Source organism: Lissotriton helveticus, chromosome 1_2, assembly GCF_964261635.1.
Source record: "Lissotriton helveticus chromosome 1_2, aLisHel1.1, whole genome shotgun sequence".
In the NCBI taxonomy this organism is placed as follows: domain Eukaryota; kingdom Metazoa; phylum Chordata; class Amphibia; order Caudata; family Salamandridae; genus Lissotriton; species Lissotriton helveticus.
Window position 1 is genome coordinate 137,156,681 of NC_136058.1, and position 21,359 is coordinate 137,178,039.

The following is a 21,359-nucleotide window of genomic DNA, read 5'->3' on the forward strand; positions in this document are numbered from 1 at the left end:
TTTAAATGTGTGCTTTCAAAAGCTTCATTCATCAAACTGGCAGCCACCTGAAAGTGCACACGTTAGGCAATTGCAAGGCGGAATCTAATTTCTTTTCCTTTAAACGCTATATGTTTGTGGTTGCTTACTATAAGAAATAGGAACGGTTACAAATATTTGTAAATTTCGGAAGCAATATGTTTGATCTTTCAGGATTTTCCATAAACAGAGTCAGTACTCCCTCACTGGCTCTGTTTATTGCAAAGGTCTGAAGTCTTTCTTCTTTTCCCAGGCTCAGCAAACCAAAAGGAGATCAAATATGTGATTGTGCTCTCAGCTTCTTTCCAAAGAAGGCATTTACTTATTGACCAAGTGTGTAGCCAGTGTACTCTAAGCAGTCTTAAATCATAAGTTCGTTTTTGCAAGCAATGCCAACTTATGAATTACAAGCATTGGCAAAGCCAACAGGTCTTGCTTTTGCGAGAGTTAGTGCTATTGGCATTGTAAATGACAAAGTATTTTACCCATGTGTTATGGAGTGAAGTGAATGTATGTGGTGTGGAGTGGAATTATGTGGGTTGGATTGATTTATTGTACTGTTTGGAGAACAGAGGGCAACTCAGCCAAGGAAGGAATGAGCAAGATGTGCATGTTTCCCTTATCAATACTTATGGAGCAGCTAGCACACAACAGAACATATTTCCAAATGACGTACACTCATGAGCAGGTTGGAGAACTGCTGCATGTGTGGTGCAGGGAACTTCCATTGTATCTCCACGTTAGATGCAACTGCTATTAAATGTGTACTACAGTCTGGGTACTCACAGATGAATAGGAAAACATGTGTGGGATTTGTTCTGGCACTACGAGGTACATTAAAAGGCAGGATTCCCATAAAACAGCGGAGAAAATCCTATACTGGCAAACCACCACACTGCAGGTCAGAAATAAATAACACTGTTGTGCTTCCTCATGGAGATAGGGAACTTAAGTCTCATTTCAGTCTCATTCAGTTTAACATGTCTTGTGAAAACAACACAACAATCCTATTCATGCGAAGTGCCGAGCACGAGGCTTTGCAAAGCAGGCACAGTGCGGATTCTGTTGTCTCTCTTAGACAACTGAAAGGCTGTTCTAATACTACTCTTGTTTTCTGTTCTTCAACACTGCTCCATAGACAGTACAACATTTTACCTGCTATCTATTTGGTGAGGCAGCCTGTGGGCACCGCCACATTTAACACCACCATCATCAGGTCTTATTTACACAATAGCTATCTGCAAATGCGTATGAGGGGGCGTTCTGCTACATCTTTTCACAGTGTGTGAGGTAGGATTTCTAGCAATGAATACACATGCAAATCCAATGCTCAGGTAAACGTTTAACCAGAACAATGGCAGCAAAACACTGAGGGACATATTTACAAGCCTCTTGCGCCGCTGTGCTTATATATATTGCCCCTATTCACGCAACACTTTGTGTGTTGGGGGTGTGACATGGGTGTTGCTGTGGGTGTTCCTACACAACACTCATGTCCACTGATGCATCTCCAGATTTACGAGGAATTGTAAATCTGGAAATGCGTCAGAATACTATGCAACCGTAGGGCTGGCGTAGCGAGGTGCAATGAGGAGAAATGTTTTCATTTCTCCTTGTTTGTTTCCTCTTTCAATGCGTGCTGCATTCTACAGCACATATTGGAAGAGGAAATCTCCCCAATTGATTGTTTTTGTGCAGGAAGGTTCCCCTTTCTGCACAAAAACAATCCCCCTAGTGCGTAGGCATCCTTGTACCATGGTTCAAGGGTACCTACACCGGCACATGGTAGCAGTTTGTGCGCCAGCGCAGGGGGAAGCTCAGAGATGTGACATATTGTTGTAAATATGCTGCATCCCTGTGCTTCGAAACGAACGCAGTGCGGCTCAGCACAACGAATTGCGGCACAGTGCTGCTTTAGTTTCTTGTAAATCTGTCCCAGAATCCCTTCGACCAGTAGGCAATTTTTAAAAGAATACGCACAACACAACATTAGTTGCCAAGTACAGCAACAGCATGTGCAGCGAATCCCATGGACTCCAGTGAACTGCAAGTTCTATGTACACACTGGCAGAGATTTCTAACAAGCAGGCGCGGCGCTCCTCTAGCTGTGTGTTCAGGTCCTGGGTGTCCATTTCCTGGCACCACTCAAGGGATGTGCAGAGAGGAGGGGAGCCAGTTACTTTGTAGAAGATCATCTTGAGGGTGACATAGAAGCTCATTGTAGCAGTGAGGGTCTCTCAGAGGATGCACATGTCCTGGTGTGTCGGTGCCCGGCAGTGTGCACCCTGCCCAGGTAGCCCTGTCTGAGGTTCCGTGAATTCTGAACCCGTTCCATAAAGGTCATGGTTTCGTTATGAATTTGATATTAGCGAACCGTAACTAGTTAGTGCGGCAAGTATGAGTGTTTTCGTCATGTTAGACTGATGGATTCACTACGTATTTAGGGATTTCGTTCTGAACCCTTGGGTTCCATTTTGTGTATGGCAGCCATTTTGTGGTTGCCCTCACATAGGCCGATGATTGTGGCTGAACAGGTCTTTTAAGTACATGTACACCTTAGCTCCAGTTCGTGCTGACTCCTGTTTGACCTGAGTGAACTGACCCTGTTGCCTGAAGCTGACCTTGTAAAACCAGTTCCTGCCCTTTAGCTGATCAAGATTAAGGATCAGAGCACAGGACATCATAAACTTTTACTGCACACAAATATGCCTTATCCTACTCTCACCTGTTTCTGCTCCTTTCTTTATGGTCTATTTATGATTGGGTTGTGGCCTTTTTTATTATGGGTTCGTTCGACCTGTCTAAAGAAGAATGTTGGTTTTGAACGATGATTGAATGGAAAAAAGGGGGGCCCCTACAATGTACTGAGTTAGCTACTCGTAGGGAATACAATCTATGTAGGGAAGAGGTGTAGCAAACTCTGAGAATATATCTAGACCCTAGACCAACGTGCAATAGTATCTACTGTACAGCAACTAAATAAGTATATACTGAAACACTGATATATCAAAAATTATTAAATCTTTTTATTTCAGTTATGGTATATTTTCATTATTTTTTTCTTTTTTACTTATTCATTTCATATATTCCTTTAAAAACGTTTTCAAATTTGATAAATGACATTCAAATTCTATAAATGAGAATTGTTTACAAATAGAACAGTGCAAAGACAATCAGTGTAAACACAACAAATACATGAACACAATATCATAAACAAAAAAAGAGAAAGTGATATACGATATAACCAGTCGTTGGAAGATTGGATGAAGGCAATGCGGTTGAATGGAACTACGCGCGTTTCGGCCAAAAGGCCTTCGTCAGGTGACCGTCATTCGTACATTACATATATACAAAAATGTGATAAAGACCTAAACAAACAAAACAAATACAAAAAAATTCATATAAGTGAAATGCACAAAAATCCACATCTCTTTCAATAATTCACGATCAAAGCTGTACAGTTATTAGAGGGTCTATAACTTTTCATGTGTAAATGCATATATACACGGTATTTGTTTTTCAGTGCAACCACTCATAATCATTTGTAATGAACCATCTATTTATTCATCTTAATCCAATGAAAAATTATTCATTTTAATTTATACCTAACTGATTTTAGGCATTGAAATTCTACCATACATTATGATCTTTGCCTCAACAAGATACATTTCCTTGTATTCTATCCGTCACCTCCAAGCAAAGTATATCTACATTTCAAGAGGGGTCATTAACCAACAGTTCCAAAATGGATAAAGGGTTTGAAGAAAAAACAAAGACAGCAAATGACTCTAGATATAGGTAGAGCATTGGTTATGTCAACACATAACTTCCACTATTTAAAGAAAAAAGAGAAAAGAGCAACCATTATTACTTACATGAAGAAAGACGCTTTGTGAAAACAACACGAAATGTCTGGTCCCTATGAGGGCAGCTTTATTTTAATGGCATCAAATTATGGCATGCTGAAAGATAGACATATAATCCTATTAGGCCACTAGATATTCATTGTATAGTACTTTGAAAATTGATGGCCTAATACATGAATATACCTGATAAGTCCAAGCAGATGCCCTTCAGTGTACTTGGTTTCGTATGTGGCTCAAGGGTTTTTAATCCAGTTTTATTTTATATTTTCATGAAGACTTCTTTAAAGTTACCTGACTCTGTTTTGGTAGAAACAAGATGGATAATATTTATGTATCACGGAGCCCCTATCAGTGTTAGTTGAGGTCTGTTCACAAATAATCTACAATATTAAATAACTGTTACAGTCTGATAATTATATGCAGGCAGTTGATTATTAGGGACGAAAAGCCTACCCTGAAGATATATTTATGTATCACAGGGCCCCCTTCTGTGTCGGTTGATGTCTGTTTAAAAATTATCTGCAATATTAACGAACCGTAGCAGTCTAATGGTTATATGCAAGTAGTTGATTCTTGAAGACGACAAGCCTACCTTTAAGATATACTTCTACCCATCATATGCACAGTTGTCATAGTGCAATACACACGCTAAAGGTGTGCGGGTATGTGCAATAAGATATTTACAAAGACTGTATACAGACAAGGCGTAAGAGTGGTCCATCATAAATGCGGCTATAATGACACAAACAATCCGCTAAATGATTTTCTAGAAAAACTTTTACTTTGGGAATTCCTACCTCAGAATTCTGCCGAATATTTATTTGTAATTTTCACTTCACTTGAAACATTTCTAGACGAATTAGACCGGAACCGCAGGGTACCGGCATCTATTTCCTTGTTTGTGTAATTAGTCTAAAGAGATAAAAGAAACCAACACTATTGTACCAAACTTCATGAAAATATAAAATAAAACTGGATTAAAAACCCTTGAGCCACATACGAAACCAAGTACACTGAAGGGCATATTCATGTATTAGGCCATCAATTTTCAAAGTACTATACAATGAATATCTAGTGGCCTAATAGGATTATATGTCTATCTTTCAGCATGCCATAATTTGATGCCATTAAAATAAAGCTGCCCTCATAGGGACCAGACATTTCGTGTTGTTTTCACAAAGCGTCTTTCTTCATGTAAGTAACAATGGTTGCTCTTTTCTCTTTTTTCTTTAAATAGTGGAAGTTATGTGTTGACATAACCAATGCTCTACCTATATCTAGAGTCATTTGCTGTCTTTGTTTTTTCTTCAAACCCTTTATCCATTTTGGAACTGTTGGTTAATGACCCCTCTTGAAATGTAGATATACTTTGCTTGGAGGTGACGGATAGAATACAAGGAAATGTATCTTGTTGAGGCAAAGATCATAATGTATGGTAGAATTTCAATGCCTAAAGTCAGTTAGGTATAAATTAAAATGAATAATTTTTCATTGGATTAAGATGAATAAATAGATGGTTCATTACAAATGATTATGAGTGGTTGCACTGAAAAACAAATACCGTGTATATATGCATTTACACATGAAAAGTTATAGACCCTCTAATAACTGTACAGCTTTGATCGTGAATTATTGAAAGAGATCTGGATTTTTGTGCATTTCACTTATATGAATTTTTTTGTATTTGTTTTGTTTGTTTAGGTCTTTATCACATTTTTGTATATATGTAATGTACGAATGACGGTCACCTGACGAAGGCCTTTTGGCCGAAACGCGCGTAGTTCCATTCAACCGCATTGCCTTCATCCAATCTTCCAACGACTGGTTATATCGTATATCACTTTCTCTTTTTTTGTTTATGATATTGTGTTCATGTATTTGTTGTGTTTACACTGATTGTCTTTGCACTGTTCTATTTGTAAACAATTCTCATTTATAGAATTTGAATGTCATTTATCAAATTTGAAAACGTTTTTAAAGGAATATATGAAATGAATAAGTAAAAAAGAAAAAAATAATGAAAATATACCATAACTGAAATAAAAAGATTTAATAATTTTTGATATATCAGTGTTTCAGTATATACTTATTTAGTTGCTGTACAGTAGATACTATTGCACGTTGGTCTAGATATATTCTCAGAATTTGAACGATGATTGAACATGGGCTGGGCAACTGAAAAGTGAGTTTTACCGTCATGCAATACCTTTGGTGTGAATACATGTGATTGGACAGTTTGTAAATGTTAGGTATTTGTTTGGAATGTGATTTTTGGCATAAAAAGGGATGACTTGCTTTGTAAAATTGAGCAGTCTCCTGAGAATTATACCGTGAAGATTTCTAGGACTTCCGTTACTGGCTGCAGCCAATAAATTTGATCTTTGACGCCACCAAGAAGTTTCATTGTCCCTGTATTCTAAGACAGGAGGAACTCGAAGACTATGGGCGTGCCCCTGGCGCCGCTGGGTATTAAATAACCTGGTTCTTCATGTCCTAGAGTCTGCATTGGACATTCTATGGCATGTCAGAGGCCAGCAGGAGCAGCGCGATGAGAGCAAGGCAGTCCACTCACCAGAGCTGAGGTAGTGCAGCCTGGCTCCTGCTGCCGTGGATGCTGCACATGGAACAAAAGGTGGCATATGGGCCCATCTGAGAGCAAGCATGACAACAAAAAGGCAAAAGGGGGTCGGATATGGAAACGCAAAGAATAGAGTGCTCGCTAAAGACAGATTTACTGACACTCTAAGGGGAAAACACTGTGTGGGGTACATGGGAGTACAGGAAGAATGAAAACAGAGACAGCAAGTGCCTGTTATGTCCTTCTGGGGTCTAGAGCAGCAGTCACAGTGTTTTTGTGCATATTTATGAGCCTGTTTCTCATTATTCATGAGAAATATATGTCTAAATGAACTGAGTTGCATTTTAGGCATTATTTTTAAATGCAGTCTTGTGAGATCATACTCATACAAACATCAGACCTGCAGTCACCAAGAAGCAGAGCAATCCTGTGGCAGCAGCTCTGACTGGAGCACAGCATCTGGTCTTTTCCAGCTACGGTCCACATAATGAGGAAATTAAAATGGGCAGAGTTAAAGCCACAATAAACTATTGCTCTCCATTCCAAGCTGGGCCTGAGAGCTGCCTTCAGGATGAATCAAAAGAATGTCAGCGGCATGGGAGAAGGTGGAAGGGATGAATACTGCAATGAAATGCAAGCAGCTATGGGCCTGAAGCACCCACAGTGTAACACGAGTAGGAAAGAAATAATGAAGTAGTCCCCTAAACCAAGAGATAAAGAACCAAAGCATAAAGATGCAGTACTTAGTTACTGCTCCGGTGGGAGGGAACAAAGACAAAAGGAGGGACAAAGAGGATTGACCACTAGCAAGCAAGAATTTTTGAAGGACACTGAAACAAACAAATGAAAAGCAGTGGATGGAGTTTGAGCCTACACAGAAGGACATACTCATGTTTATACAACAGGTCAAAAGCTCAACCTAAAAAAATTCCTTGACAAGCCCAGCTTTGCGTGTAGATGGATGGTGCAGTAAGTACACTGACGCTGCATGGAATTAAACTGGTGGATGACTGGAAGAATTGGTTGTGGATGTTTGAGCTTTATCGCACGTTGGCTACAGTAACACTGATTTGTGTGTGATTTCTCCGCTAGTAAGATTAAAGAACTTTGTAGTTGCAGAACACAGTAGATCTGGGCACTACACTTCAATATATCCCAATAAAATGCTGAAAATGATATTCTTTGTCATCCAAAATATTAATCCTGCGAGACTTTAGGAGGTGTAAAGAGACCAAGATAAAGAATGAAAAGTGGAAAAAAACATGACCATCTCATGATACATTTGTGGATTTTGGATATAAGTGGGATGTTGTTACATTATTTATTCCCATTTACAATTCTCACATGGCAAAACTAAATAAAAGCACAACTTTGCTATATTGTTTAAGACAGGTTTCAATGATTTTTTTTTTTGGAGGAGGCAAGATGGCCGCTAGTCCATTGTAGAGAGAAGTCGCATTACACTTCCTCTCCTGACTAGGCTGTTGAGCTGATTCAATGACCGGGAGTATGCAGTAAATAAAGGCGATTATGTGGCTGGTATACTGGGCAGTAATAAGGCTCTGGAGCGAGGCACAGAAGAAGCGCTGGGCAGGAGTCTCTAACTGGGAGAAAACCAGAATGGCGGCACGGTCTAAGGAAGGCAGCAGACCGGGGGCCATCCCAAAAAACCTGATACCGAATAAGAAGACAACTCCCGCAATAAGCAATGCACAGAAAGCACAACAGCGTAAAACAGAAAGGGAGAGAAAAGCAGAGGCAAGAGCACAGGTTGGTGCAGAGCGCATAGAAAACAAAAAGCAGAGCGGCGCTATAACCAAAGACAAGGAAAGAGAAGCAGCGTTGAGACAGTCTACCTTGTCTGAGTCATTTGTCAGGAGACCTGGTCCTATGGCGGCTGTATCTGCGGCTCTATCTGGCGGTTCGGGAGCTGGCGGTGAGACGGAGGCCGTGCCCGCGCTTAACATGCAGACACGGAAGGCGGAGGCGCTGGGCGCCGATGGCGCCGATGACCATGATGGAGTTGATGGCAGAGGCAGTGAGGCGCGGATGGAGAAGAGCGGCGAGCAGAAGGAAGCGCCAACCGAGGGACAGTCAGTGAGTAATGGCGTTCTCCCAACCGGCTGCGATACAAGGCAGACTCACCTCACGGAAGAAAGCGCCAGGGTTGCTGAGCAACCAGAGGAATACGCGGAGGTGCGCACGCCCAGGACAGAGCTGGAGGGAGCGCTGGAGGAATCAGACCTAGCAGTGGCGGCACCGGGAGCTGCAGATACAACATCCCAGAACACAGCTCTATGCTTGGGGGAGAGCAAACTCCGTGGAAAAAAAGGTAATGGCAGCGGCAGGCCCACATTAAGGGAGACTGAAGGTTTAAACAATGCTTCGATGTTGGATGCATTATTACAAGTAGAGGCTGAGCTCGGTAATAATGCAAGAGCAAATGCAAACTGGGGGAGCATGGTGAGCCTAGACTCACAGAGAGAGCGAGAAGGAGATACATTTTACACGGTGGATGAAGACTCTACCTCAACAAGTGAGGGAGAAGAGATAGTGTCCACTGATTTGTCATCTGAGGAAGAAGGAAGTTCAGAATCAGAAATATTAGGTGCAAAAAAACAGAAGAAGAAAAAGTCAGTCATAAAACGCAGTTTGAATGCAAAAATAAATAAAAAACTTATGTGGGATTATTCCGCCACCACGGGTTCCCTCCAAGAAGGACTGCAGGAGACACAAGGGGGTCAAGAAAAGGACGGGGGAAGGGGAGAAGAACACGCCACCCTTAATTTACTAGTGGATATGTTGAAGCAAATCCAGGGAGAGGCAAGGATTGAGAGCCGCAGAGCTAGGCATGATACGAAAAAAATACAAGCCTCTATCAGGAAGATGAATAAAAAATATGAGGAGGTGGAGGGGAGAGTGGTGTCAGTAGAAGAAAGAACAGGAAACCTGGAGGACGAAGTTACTGATTGGCATAAATTCAAAAAGGAACAGACCAAGATATGGAAGACTTGCAATGGAAGGTCGAAGATTTCGAAAACCGTCAGAGACGGAATAACGTAAGACTTTTGGGACTGGAGGAAGGAGTGAAAGGACAAGATGCCAGGGGCTACGTAATCAGGCTACTACAGGGCGCCTTCCCAGAGGCCAGGTGGAGATGGGAGGATGAGGTCCAAAGAGCCCACAGATTCCCACTCACAATTAAGAAAAGACAAGGAGGGACTCAGGGCAATATGCCTAGAGCAATGCTAGTATTTTTTGGCAATTTCCTGGTAAGACAGGAGGTGATAGAGAAGGCAAGACCAGACTCCAAAAGAAAAGCAGAGGGGACCACCTTCTTTGCAAGACCAGACTTTTGTCACGTTACAGTAGAAAGGAGATGGCGATTAAGACAATTGATAACCCCACTACAGCAGCAAGGGGCGGAAGTATATCTGATGTATCCAGCTAAGCTTAAGGTTATCATGGGCGGTCGCACTAGGATGTTTTTTTCAGAGATAAAAGCAGGGGAGTACCTCGCAGAGTTGACAGAGCAACGCAAGGGGAAATGAGGAGCAATAATATTGATACTGCCTAGGGTTTATATATCTTGGTCAATGGAATAAGATTTTTGGTGTATCTGGAAGGGAGAGGGAGAGCGACGCTACAATGCTAGCAGCCAGCACATAGGTCAGGATTGACCTATTTGCCTGTATAAGGGGGGGGAGGGGCAGTTTGGGGAGGGAAACGGGGGGAGAGAGGGGGGGGGGAAGTTCTGACAAAAATGGAAAAACAACACAAAAGAGCGAACTTTAACGAGATAAAACTTGCAATAGAATGGAGTATATTATATAAAACATGGCATTAAGAATTGCGACAGTGAATATATGTGGTTTAAATGATTGTGGGAAAAGGCAAAAGGCGGCATTGATGTTTAGGTTATTAAAACTAGATGTAATTTGCTTACAGGAGACACATATAATGGGAAAGGAAAAATACAGATTGGAACAGATGGGCTATGAGGTACTGGCTAACACAAATCAAGATACAAGAACAAAGGGGGTAGCTATACTGGCAAGGAAAGGAGCTACAAAACTTAGAAGGAAGAAAGAAGACTTGGAGGGGAGATGGGCTATAATCGAAAGAGAAACTACAGCTGGGAATATAACAATTGTAGCTGTATATGGCCCTAATGATGACAACCCCGAGATATTTGAATGGTTAGATCAGGAGTTAGCACTATGGCCAGAGACTATCATCTTTTGCGGTGATTTTAATATTAACGGTTTGTTCGGGCTGGGGGGACCAAGCGGAGGGAGATATGCAGGAAGGAAAAAGAAAACTTGTCATGCAGGTAGGGTGGAAGGGGCAGAAGGAGGTTCTATGGAGGGAGAATGCTTCTATTCGGTTGAGGAAAATTCTGACGAAGAGACAGATTTAACTTCCGAAAATGAGACTGCAAGTGAGACTGGGGCAGAAGAGGAGGATGAGGGGGAATCAACCTCTACTTCTAATAACCTGGGGAAAGAGAGTACACAAAAAAAGAGGCGGTCAAAAGCAAAGACAAAGACTCCTGGCTCAATATCTAGGGCTGGGGAGAGGCTGGTATGGGACTACTCTGCTACCTCCGTGACTTACGAGGAGAATACTGCTGTACAGCCACAGGGCCCGCTCGATATGATTTCACATACATTGAAACAAATGCAGGGGGAGGCTAGGGCAGAAAGCCGGAGGGCAAAACTCGCCACAAAAAAAATTCACAACACTTTGAAAAAGGTGAATAAGCTGTATGATGGAATGATCACTAGAGTGACTGAAGTCGAGGAAAGGACTGGAAGATTGGAGGATGAGATGGGGACTTGGCATGAATTTAAGAGCAGTCAGGAGAAGAGGGCTGAGGATATGCTTTGGAAGCTGGAGGAGGTAGAGAACCGTCAAAGGAGGAACAATATTTGCCTTTTGGGAGTGGAGGAGGGGGCCGAAGGGCAGAATATCATGCACTTTGTGATAAAACTATTGCAAGGGGCCTTCCCAGAATCAGACTGGCAGTGGGAGAAGGAGATCCAACGAGCTCATAGGTTCCCGTTCACATTAAAGAAAGGTCGCACGAAGACCGGTGGGCAGGGGGAGAGAGAGCCCCCCTCCCCAGGGCAATCTTGATTTACGTCGGAAACTATCTCCTGAGAGAAGAAATTATAGAGAAAGCAAGACCAGATAAAATGCGAACTTTCGAAGAGATCTCTTTTTTTGCCAGACCAGACTTTTGCCACGTCACCGTGGAAAGATGTTGGAGACTGAGACAGCTTATCAAGCCATTTCAGACTTTAGGTGCTGAAGCTTATTTGCTATTTCCAGCTAGATTGAAAGTAATTGCAAGAGGGAAAACAATGATGTTTTGGTCCGAAATAAAAGCCCAGGAATTTCTGGACCATCTGAAAACACAGAAGGGAGGATAAATATGTAACTCCGAAATGATAAGTATTTGAAGGCTGGATATGAACATGGACAACGTATAAACTGTATTAAGAAATATAATCATACAGGATAATGATATAGGTTGGGATTTGGTTTTTTTGGGTTGGTGGTTAGGGAGCACATGGAATGTAGTAAGTAGTAAGGGAACTTAGAACGGGTTAGGGAAGGAACAAGGCGGGAGGTTGCGACTTACACACACCGAAGTAGCCACACATAGGTCTGGTGACCTATTTGCCTTTAGAGGGGGGAGGGGGAGGGGAATGTTGGGGGAAGGGGTGGGTAGGGGGGGATAGGGAACTCAGGGGGGTGGGGAGGGGAGAAACGGAGAGAAGTAGTGAGTATAACAGGTCGACTCAGCACAAAAATAGACAGAGCAAAATAATTTTGAAGCAGGAGACATATTATATGCCCAAGAAGTGTGCGTACAAACAATTGTTATTCGTAATACATGACAAGAGTATAATTACAGACGTAAGTCTAGGTGTAAGAGGATTTAAAAGGGGATTAGGAATGTTGCTAGGAAATAAGAAAAGGAGTAATGAGCTGTAGAATTGCGAGCATCAATGTGTGCGGTTTAAATGAGTCCAACAAGAGAAATAAAGTGGCAGCATTTTTGGGTGCGCTGCACCTGGACTTAGTATGTCTACAAGAGACCCATGTGGAGGCGACACAAGGATACCTTCTAGGGCAATTAGGATTCGCTGTTTTAGCTAACTCGAAAAAAGGTGCAAGGAACAGAGGGGTGGCGATCCTAGGGAAAAGTAGGGACGTGGTAGTAAATAAAAAACAGGAGGATGAGTGGGGGCGGTGGGTCATGTTGGATTTGACATTTAGGTGGGGAAAGTTTACCTTGGTAACAGTGTACGGGTCAACACAAGACGATCCTGAGATCTTTCAGTATCTAGATACAGAGCTGGCGAACTGGCCCGAGCCGATAGTACTATGTGGAGACCTGAACATACATGACTTTAGGAATCCTTTGCTGCAGTCAGGGATCCCATTCTCAGGGAGAAAAAAAAGAACCTATAGGGTATTATGCGACCTGGTTAGTAATAACTCCTTATTTGATCCATGGTTAGAATTACATCCAGCCGTGGATGGCAGTACATTCTACTCTGCCCCACACAGAGTGATGGTTAGGTTGGACTATTTCTTAATTTCTGGGTCCTTCATAAATAAGATTGCGATAGAAAAACATCCCCGCCTAATCTCAGATCATAGCCCGTTGGTATTAACTATCAAAATAGGTCAAGATAGGAGGGAAATTAGGGAGTGGACATTTGAAAGGGCTCTATTGCAGGAGGACGGATATAAAGAGCGCATGAGATCCTGGATTAGAAATTACTGGGATATTAATAGGGGCACAGCTAGTCTGGGGATTGTGTGGGACGCCTTTAAGGCTGGGATAAGAGGAGAGACGCTGAGTTATGTGTTAGCCACAAGGGCAAAGGAGAAAAGCATAATGATGGATTTGAATAGGAAACTGCTGGAGGCAGAGAAGGGACTGGGAGAAGCGATTCAACAACGGCAGCCTCTTGAGCCATGTCTATTGAAAATCGTGTCACTTAAGGCAGATGCTACTGAATATCTATCAAGGAAGGTGGTGGGGAAATACCTAGCGAAAAAAGAGGGGATTTATGAATTCAGCGAAAAAGTTGGGCATCTGTTGGCGGCCCATACTAGACAGCGAGCGGCTGCAGCAGATATTTTGGAGATGACAGATCAGCATGGAAATAGAATAGTAGGAGTTGAAGGGGTCCGTGAAATCTTTAGACAGTTCTATGCATCCCTATATAAAGAAGATACGGAGGGAGATTTTCAGGAAGTAGAGAGTTACCTGAGGGGGGTGGGTACAGTAGGTATCTCCCCAGAAAACAAGGAAGACCTGGAGGAGCCATTTAAGAAAGAGGAGTTCATTGAGGCACTTAAACGTCTTCCTTCCGGTAAAGCCGCAGGCCCTGACCAACTACCTGTAGAGTTCTATAAAGTATTTATTGATGAGGTGGGGATGGATATGTTTGAAGTTTTGAGTAGGGCACAATTAGGGGAGGCAGTTCCTGACTCATGGGGGGGGGCGGACGTAGTGGTGATTCTGAAAAAAGGCAAAACTGCTAGTCAATCAGGATCATACAGACCGATAACGCTTTTGAATGCGGACGTGAAAATTTACTCCAAAATCTTAGCGAGAAGGCTGGCAGGAGTTATTGAAAAATTAGTTGTTAATTCCCAACATGGGTTTATACCAGGCAAGGGGACTACTCAACATACAAGGCAGGTAATAACTTTTTTCGATGCAGCTGGCACCCCAGGAGACTCTATGGCAGCGATTTTTTTAGACGCTGAAAAAGCTTTTGATAGAGTCTCCTGGGAGTACCTATGGGGGGTACTGAGGTGGAATGGCATCGGCAATAAATACATTAAAGCAATCCAGACGCTTTATAAAAATCCCACAGCCAGAATTAGGGTGTGTAGGGGGCACTCTGAAGGAATTAGTATTGAAAGAGGAACAAGGCAGGGTTGTCCGTCATCACCTCTTTTATTTGCTCTATATTTGGATCCTTTCTTGCGGCGCATAGAATTGAACTGCAGGATTCCCAGGATGAGTCTGAACGGTTGTGAAGCCAAAACACTGGCATACGCGGACGATGTGGCTATTTTAACCCCGTATCCGGAGGAGGCGATTGTGGAAATAGAGATTGAGGCAGAACTATTTGGGCGAGTTTCTTGATATAGCTTGAATAAAGCTAAGACCCAAATAGTCTGCAATCAATATGTACAATATGGTGGAGATACTAGGATGGTAAAATCTGCAGCTTACTTGGGGGTGGAAATATCTGCGGATTTAGATACAGTAGTGCAGAATAATGTCGCTCCCTTATTAGTGAAGGTAAAATCGGATCTGGAACGGCTTAACAATCTACACTTGTCTCTGGTTGGGTGTACAAATGCGATAAAAATGCTGATACTTCCAAAATTTCTGTATTATTTTAGGGCAATTCCGTTATTTTTTTAAGCAAAATGGTTTCAGGCATTCGAAGGAATTCTTAACAAATTCATTTGGGCCCATGGCAAAACACGGAGGGCATATCGATATATGACACTCCCTAGAGAAAGAGGTGGTTGGGGGCACCCGATTTCAAATTGTACTACTGGTCTGCGGCTATTCAATGTATGCAAGGCTTACTAGGGGGGGTGAAGATCCAAGGGTAAGGGATTTGTCCTCAAGAATATATAAGGTTGTACTTGGGGAAGAGGTGGAAAATTGCTTTATATCCTGTGTAGAATATGGGCATTTTAAAAGAACTAGATACAAAACGGTGGAGGCAGGAGTTAAGATATGGACGGCATTTATGAAAAAAGTTGGATTAGGAAGGTTTAATCGATACACCAGGTTGTTCAAGAACAGGTCATTCCCAAATGAGGTATTTGGGGACATAGTAATGGAAAGATGGATGCAAAAGGGGGTAATAAGTATTGCAGATCTTCGTGGACTGGAGGGTTTAGTTACTTTTTTAGAATTGAGCAATAAGTTTGGGTTGAATAATAAGGATTTCTTTAAATATTTGCAAATTAGAAGTTTTTGGGGGAACAAGCAAGGTGGATCGGTTGGGTACAATAAAGTTGAGATTATGGAAAAAATAAGAGTAGGGGGGATTGCTCAATAAGAAGCCTATATGCTAGCTTTGTATGTGGTATGCAGGATGATATGGATAAATATAGCAAGAAGTGGGCAGAAAAACTAGAAGGGGATCTAGGGTGGTTTCAGGACTCTTTGGATTTGGGGCGCACAGTTCTTTGCTCAGCGTCTCTACAGTCGCAACACTACAAAACCATATATTCCCTATGCTATACTTCAGCAAGGATAGCAAAGTGGGGGGGGACAGAAGGAACAACATGCCCGAGATGTAATTCAGGAGATGCTGACATAATACATATGTTCGCGCTCTGTCCACAGCTACATACATTGCTACGGAACCTGGAACACTTCTTAGAGGTTTCACTAAAGATTAAGTTGGAACTTAAGCCAGTACACTTACTCTTAGGAATTGTACCAGAAGAAGGGGAAGGGCACCAAGAGTTTGTATTTCTAGCTATGGCAGTATATAGATTATGCATCGCTAGGGCATGGTTAGATCTTAACCCTCCTACATTACAAATATGGTTGGCTAGCTTGTTGTCCTCATATAACCTAGAAAAGGCAATATATGCAAGGAAAGGTAGGAGGGGAAGGGAAAGAGGGCTGCGGATCTGGAAGCCAATAGCAGATTGGCGTAGTGGGATAGGATAGGATGCATACACATGAAGGATACACCTTGAAGAAACTAAAAACTTAGACTGGTATTTGATGTTAAAATGTTTTTCAAGAATGAATCGTATAAGCTATGTATGTATTATACGTTGCTTCTCTTTTTTCTTGTTTTTATTGGTTGTTTTTGTTCTTGGGTATAAATGAATGTATTTAATATTACTCTGTACTATGTTCCGGTTATTATTGTGCTGAGTCTGGAAGGAAAAAAATAAAATATATTTAAAAAAAAAAAAGAAAACTTGTCATGCCTTAAATAATTTAATGCAGAATAACGCTTTAAATGATCTGTGGTCTTATTATGATCCATTTGGCTCAGGGGGCACCTTTTACTCGGCCCCTCATAAAATAATTACTAGGTTGGATTACATTCTGTTGTCTAGCGATAAAATAAGGGAGGCTCAGATAGAACGGTTGCCCAGAATGATTTCGGACCATAATATTTTGATAGTAACCCTGCCAAGGGCAGATAGAGGGAGTAGCAAACCGTACATATGGACTTTTGAAAGAAGGCTGTTAAAAGAGGAAAGCTATATCAGTAGGATGAATGAGTGGATAGAACAGTTCTGGGAAAGTAATAGGGGAACAGCCTCACCAAAGATAGTTTGGGATACAATCAAGGCTGGGATAAGGGGGGAGACCCTGAGTTATACGCTTAAGAGGGGTAAGATGGAGAGATCAAGGATGGATAGGTGGGTAAAAGAAATGAGAAGACTAGAAGAGCGATTAAATAGAGCAATTATTAGTTCAAATACAACAGAGATAGAGGATATATTACTAGAAATGGAAATTAGGAAAGCAGAGACAGGAGAAGTCCTAATGGAAAAAACGGCTGGGAACTACCTCGCCAAAAAAGAAAAATGTTATGAGTACAGCGAGAAGGTAGGACAACTACTGGCCATCAGAATCAGGCAAAATTTAGCTGCAGGGGAGATTAAAGAAATTAGAAACACTGATGGGGCAGTCGTAAATAAAATGGAAGATATCCAGGAGGTATTCAGGGATTTTTATGAGAAGTTGTATGATCAGAAGGCAGAGGATTCAGGAAAAGGGTGCAGGGACTTCTTGGCAGGGATACCACATGAGAGACTAGATAGCGAAGAAAGAAAGTAACTGGACTTACCACTCATACTGCAGGAGGTGAAAATGGCAGTGAATAACCTACCAGGGGGCAAGGCTACGGGGCCAGACCAAATACCCGCCGAGTTTTATAAAACATTCTGGGATAGGCTTGGGGTTGATATGCTGGAGACTTTTCGACAGGCACAGATGCAAAAATCTGCGCCACAGTCCTGGGATGATGCAAATATAATAGTTATACTTAAAAAAGACAAACCCCCATTAGATCCCGGGTCATATCGACCTATCACCCTCCTAAATGCGGATGCTAAAATGTATGCCAAAGCACTTGCGCAAAGGCTGAGCAGAGTAATAGAGAAAATGGTAAGCAAGACACAACACGGCTTTATCCCTGGGAAAGGGACCACTCAGCATACCAGACAGCTAATCACAATATTAGATGCGGCTGAGGTAGCAGGGGACCCTGTCGCGGCTATATTTCTGGATGCCGAAAAGGCCTTCGACAGGGTCTCCTGGCAATTCCTGTGGAAGGTAATGGAGTGGTTCAACATAGGTAAAGGGTATATCAGTGCTATACAGGTTTTGTATATGCAACCGAAGGTCAGGGTGAAAATAAACAAGCTCTACACAAAAATGGTAAAGATCACACGCGGCACCAGACAGGGATGTCCGGCATCACCCTTACTTTTTGCCTTATATTTGGACCCATTACTTAGGAGATTGATAGGCAATACTGACATTCCGCCAGTTGTGTTACAGGAGGTAGAACATAAAGTATTTGCATACGCAGATGATGTGGCGCTGGTAACTACGGAACCTGAAAGGGCTATAAGGGAAATTGAGCAGGAGGCAACAGCTTTTGGAGTCTTAGCAGGATACTCAATTAATAAGGGGAAAACTCAGATCATTATGAATGAATTTATATGCTATTCAGACCCCAGAGTGGTTAAGGAGGCAGCATACTTAGGAGTAAGGGTGTCAGCAGACCTAGAGGGGTTGGTGAAGTTAAACATGGAACCACTATTAGATAAGATTAAAAGTAACACGGAACGAATACACAATCTACACCTGACGTTAATGGGACGTATAAATGTAATTAAAATGGTCACACTCCCGAAACTGCTATATTTGTTTAGGGCCATCCCCTCACTTTTTGAGCAATTTTGGTTTGCTAAGATAGAAAACATTTTGAATAGGTTAGTGTGGGCGCAGGGGAAAACCAGAAGAGCCTATAGGTATATGACACTCACACGTGAAAAAGGGGGTTGGGGCGCGCCGGATTTTAAATTATACTACTGGGCTGCAGCTCTGCAGCACTCTCAAGGATTATTAGGGGGAGGATGTGAATATAAAAATGTGTACAGAACTGTATTGGGGGCAGGAGCGGTGGATGGACTGCTGAATACAATAGATTATGGAATTTTTAAGAACACTAGGTTTAAAACTTTAAAAGCAGTATATACAATCTGGAAAGGTGTGGGGAAAAAATTAGGTATAGGCAGATTTAGTAGATATACCAGATTGATGGCCAATGAAACCCTTCCGGGGGGGATATTTAGAGATGGAATAATGAGGATCTGAAATGATAAGGGTATTAAGAAAATAGGAGACTTTATGGATACTAATGGCGAGATAATACAATTTGCGGAGTTACAAAAAAATTTTGATATACCCTCTAGCACTTTTTTCAAATATCTACAGGTTAGGAGCTATCTGAGAGAAAAAAGGGGCGGACGGCTTGGATTTAAACATTGCAGGCTAATGGACTATATAGAACAGAGTAGACAGTGTAAGATACGGCAGCTACATGCGGAACTGCATGCATATAAAACAGACGATAGAGAGAAATTCTCAAAAAAATGGATAGAAAAGGTGGAGACCTCTCCGGAAGGGTTTCAGAAGTCTTTAGATTTAGGTAGCGCAGTCCTGTATTCAGCAACATTGCAGTCACAGCACTATAAAACAATATATAATCTTTATCATACGCCAGCAAAAATTGCACAGTGGGGTGGGACGGAAGGCATAACCTGCCCTAGATGCAATGTAGTAGAAGCCGATAGAGTACATATGTTTTCACAATGCCCCCAACTGTATACCCTGAAAAGAGCTATGGAAGATTTTATGGAGAAATCACTAAAGATTAAGATTAGATTAAATGATGAATTATTACTATTGGGGGTGAAGAGTGAGCAGGAAAACGACTACACAGGGTTTTTGTTTATGATGACGGCTGTTTATCGAATCAATATAGCAAGGGCATGGCTAGACAAGACACCACCAACATTTCAAACTTGGTTAGCAGGCTTGCTTGCTGCATATAATTTGGAGAAAGCAATTTATGATAGGAAGGGGAGAAGGAAAAGGGAATTGGGAGAGGAGATATGGCAACCTATTACGGAGTGGAAGACTAGACAAAATAGGATGGGAGTCGGGTAATAGGCTCACACTAGTATATACTTTTCTGTATTAGTTTTGAAATTTTGTTAAAGCTTTTGTATAATTGGATGTAGAGGACTGATGTTGCAAGATATGTATTTTATTTATTTCTATTTAGTTATTTTGGTAAATATAATGTATATATGCTCAGTGTTGTAAAGTTGTGTACTGTAATAATGAGAGGGGTAAAACTGTTGCGGAAAAAAAATCATAATAAAAATATTACAAAAATTTTTAAAAAAAAGACAGGTTTCAATGATGCATCATAAAAAAACACATTATCACATATTGATGCTTAGTTACACAAAGGGCTGGCAGTATAACATAGAACTGCCAGGCATGTCATTCGTACTCAGTATTTATGTATCCCTATTTATTCAGCAGTTTTAATATGTCTGGTCTGTGCTGTATGGAAGACCAGTGCTTTTAGCATAAAATATTATTGAGTTTACTAAAGATTTAGCAAAGAAGTACTCATGAGCTTTTTTGTTTGTTTAAATATGGCTATTAATGTGACGTTAAACCATTTCTGTTAATGTCCTGAACATCTTTTAACCCCATAACTTCTGACTTCCAATCTTTGCCAGCTACCAAATAAAATAAATTGTAATCAGTTTAATTGCACACTTATTAATATACATTCCAAATTAATAAACCACACTTAGGGGGTCATTAGGATGGCGGACGGACTTGCGTCCGTCCGCCACCCCTGAGTTTGAGGGACCGTCCGCATGGGCAGCGGCGGTCCCTCCATAGCAATTAGGATGTGACCGCCACCCTGGCGGTCACATCCTGTATGTTTTACATTGCGGCGGATGCTGCTTGAAGCAGCATCCGCCGCAATGCAAAAAACGAAAGGTGTGCATTTGCATGCACAAAGCGGCAGGCACCGCGCGGTGCCTGCTGCTTCGTGCACGCAAGGGCAGGGGGGTACCATAGGTACCCCCCATGTGCACCCCCCACACAACCTTCACCCAGGGGGCCCGCAACGGGCCCCCAAAGTGACTGTCCGTATGCTTTTCCACGGCGGAAAAGCCGCCGCGGAAAAGCATGACTCACCCTGCATCCTAATATGGCTGGCGGTGTCTGATAGACACCGCCAGTCATGTTATTGCTTTTCCGCCGTGGTCGCCTTCCGACCACGGCGGAAAAGCGGCGGACGGATTGGGAGACCCACCAGCCATCCTGATTTGGCGGTGGGTCTTTCAGGCCTCCTCCGCGGATTTCCCGCATACTCCGGGCCGGCGGTGGCTTCCGCCGGCCCGGAGTATGCGGGAAATCCGCCATCCTAATGACCCCCTAAATCTTTATGCACTAAAGATCACTTGAGCTCCATGGTTTACAAATGCCTGAATCAAGGGGAAAAAAAAACAATTACCTTTGCTCTTTTCAAGATACTGAACCAGCGAATTTACAAATGTATGCTTCATCTTTGATGAATGCCTAGCTTGGTGGCATCTACCTCTTGATCCTGTTGCTCCCCAAAACATTGCTAAAAAATATCACTGTTCTAGAGATTTCAGCCCTACAGGTGACAGATAGGTTAAATATTATAGACCTGAAGGATGCCTGAATCCGTAAGTCACACTATACTCTCCACAGGAATGCCTGAGTTTTGTCA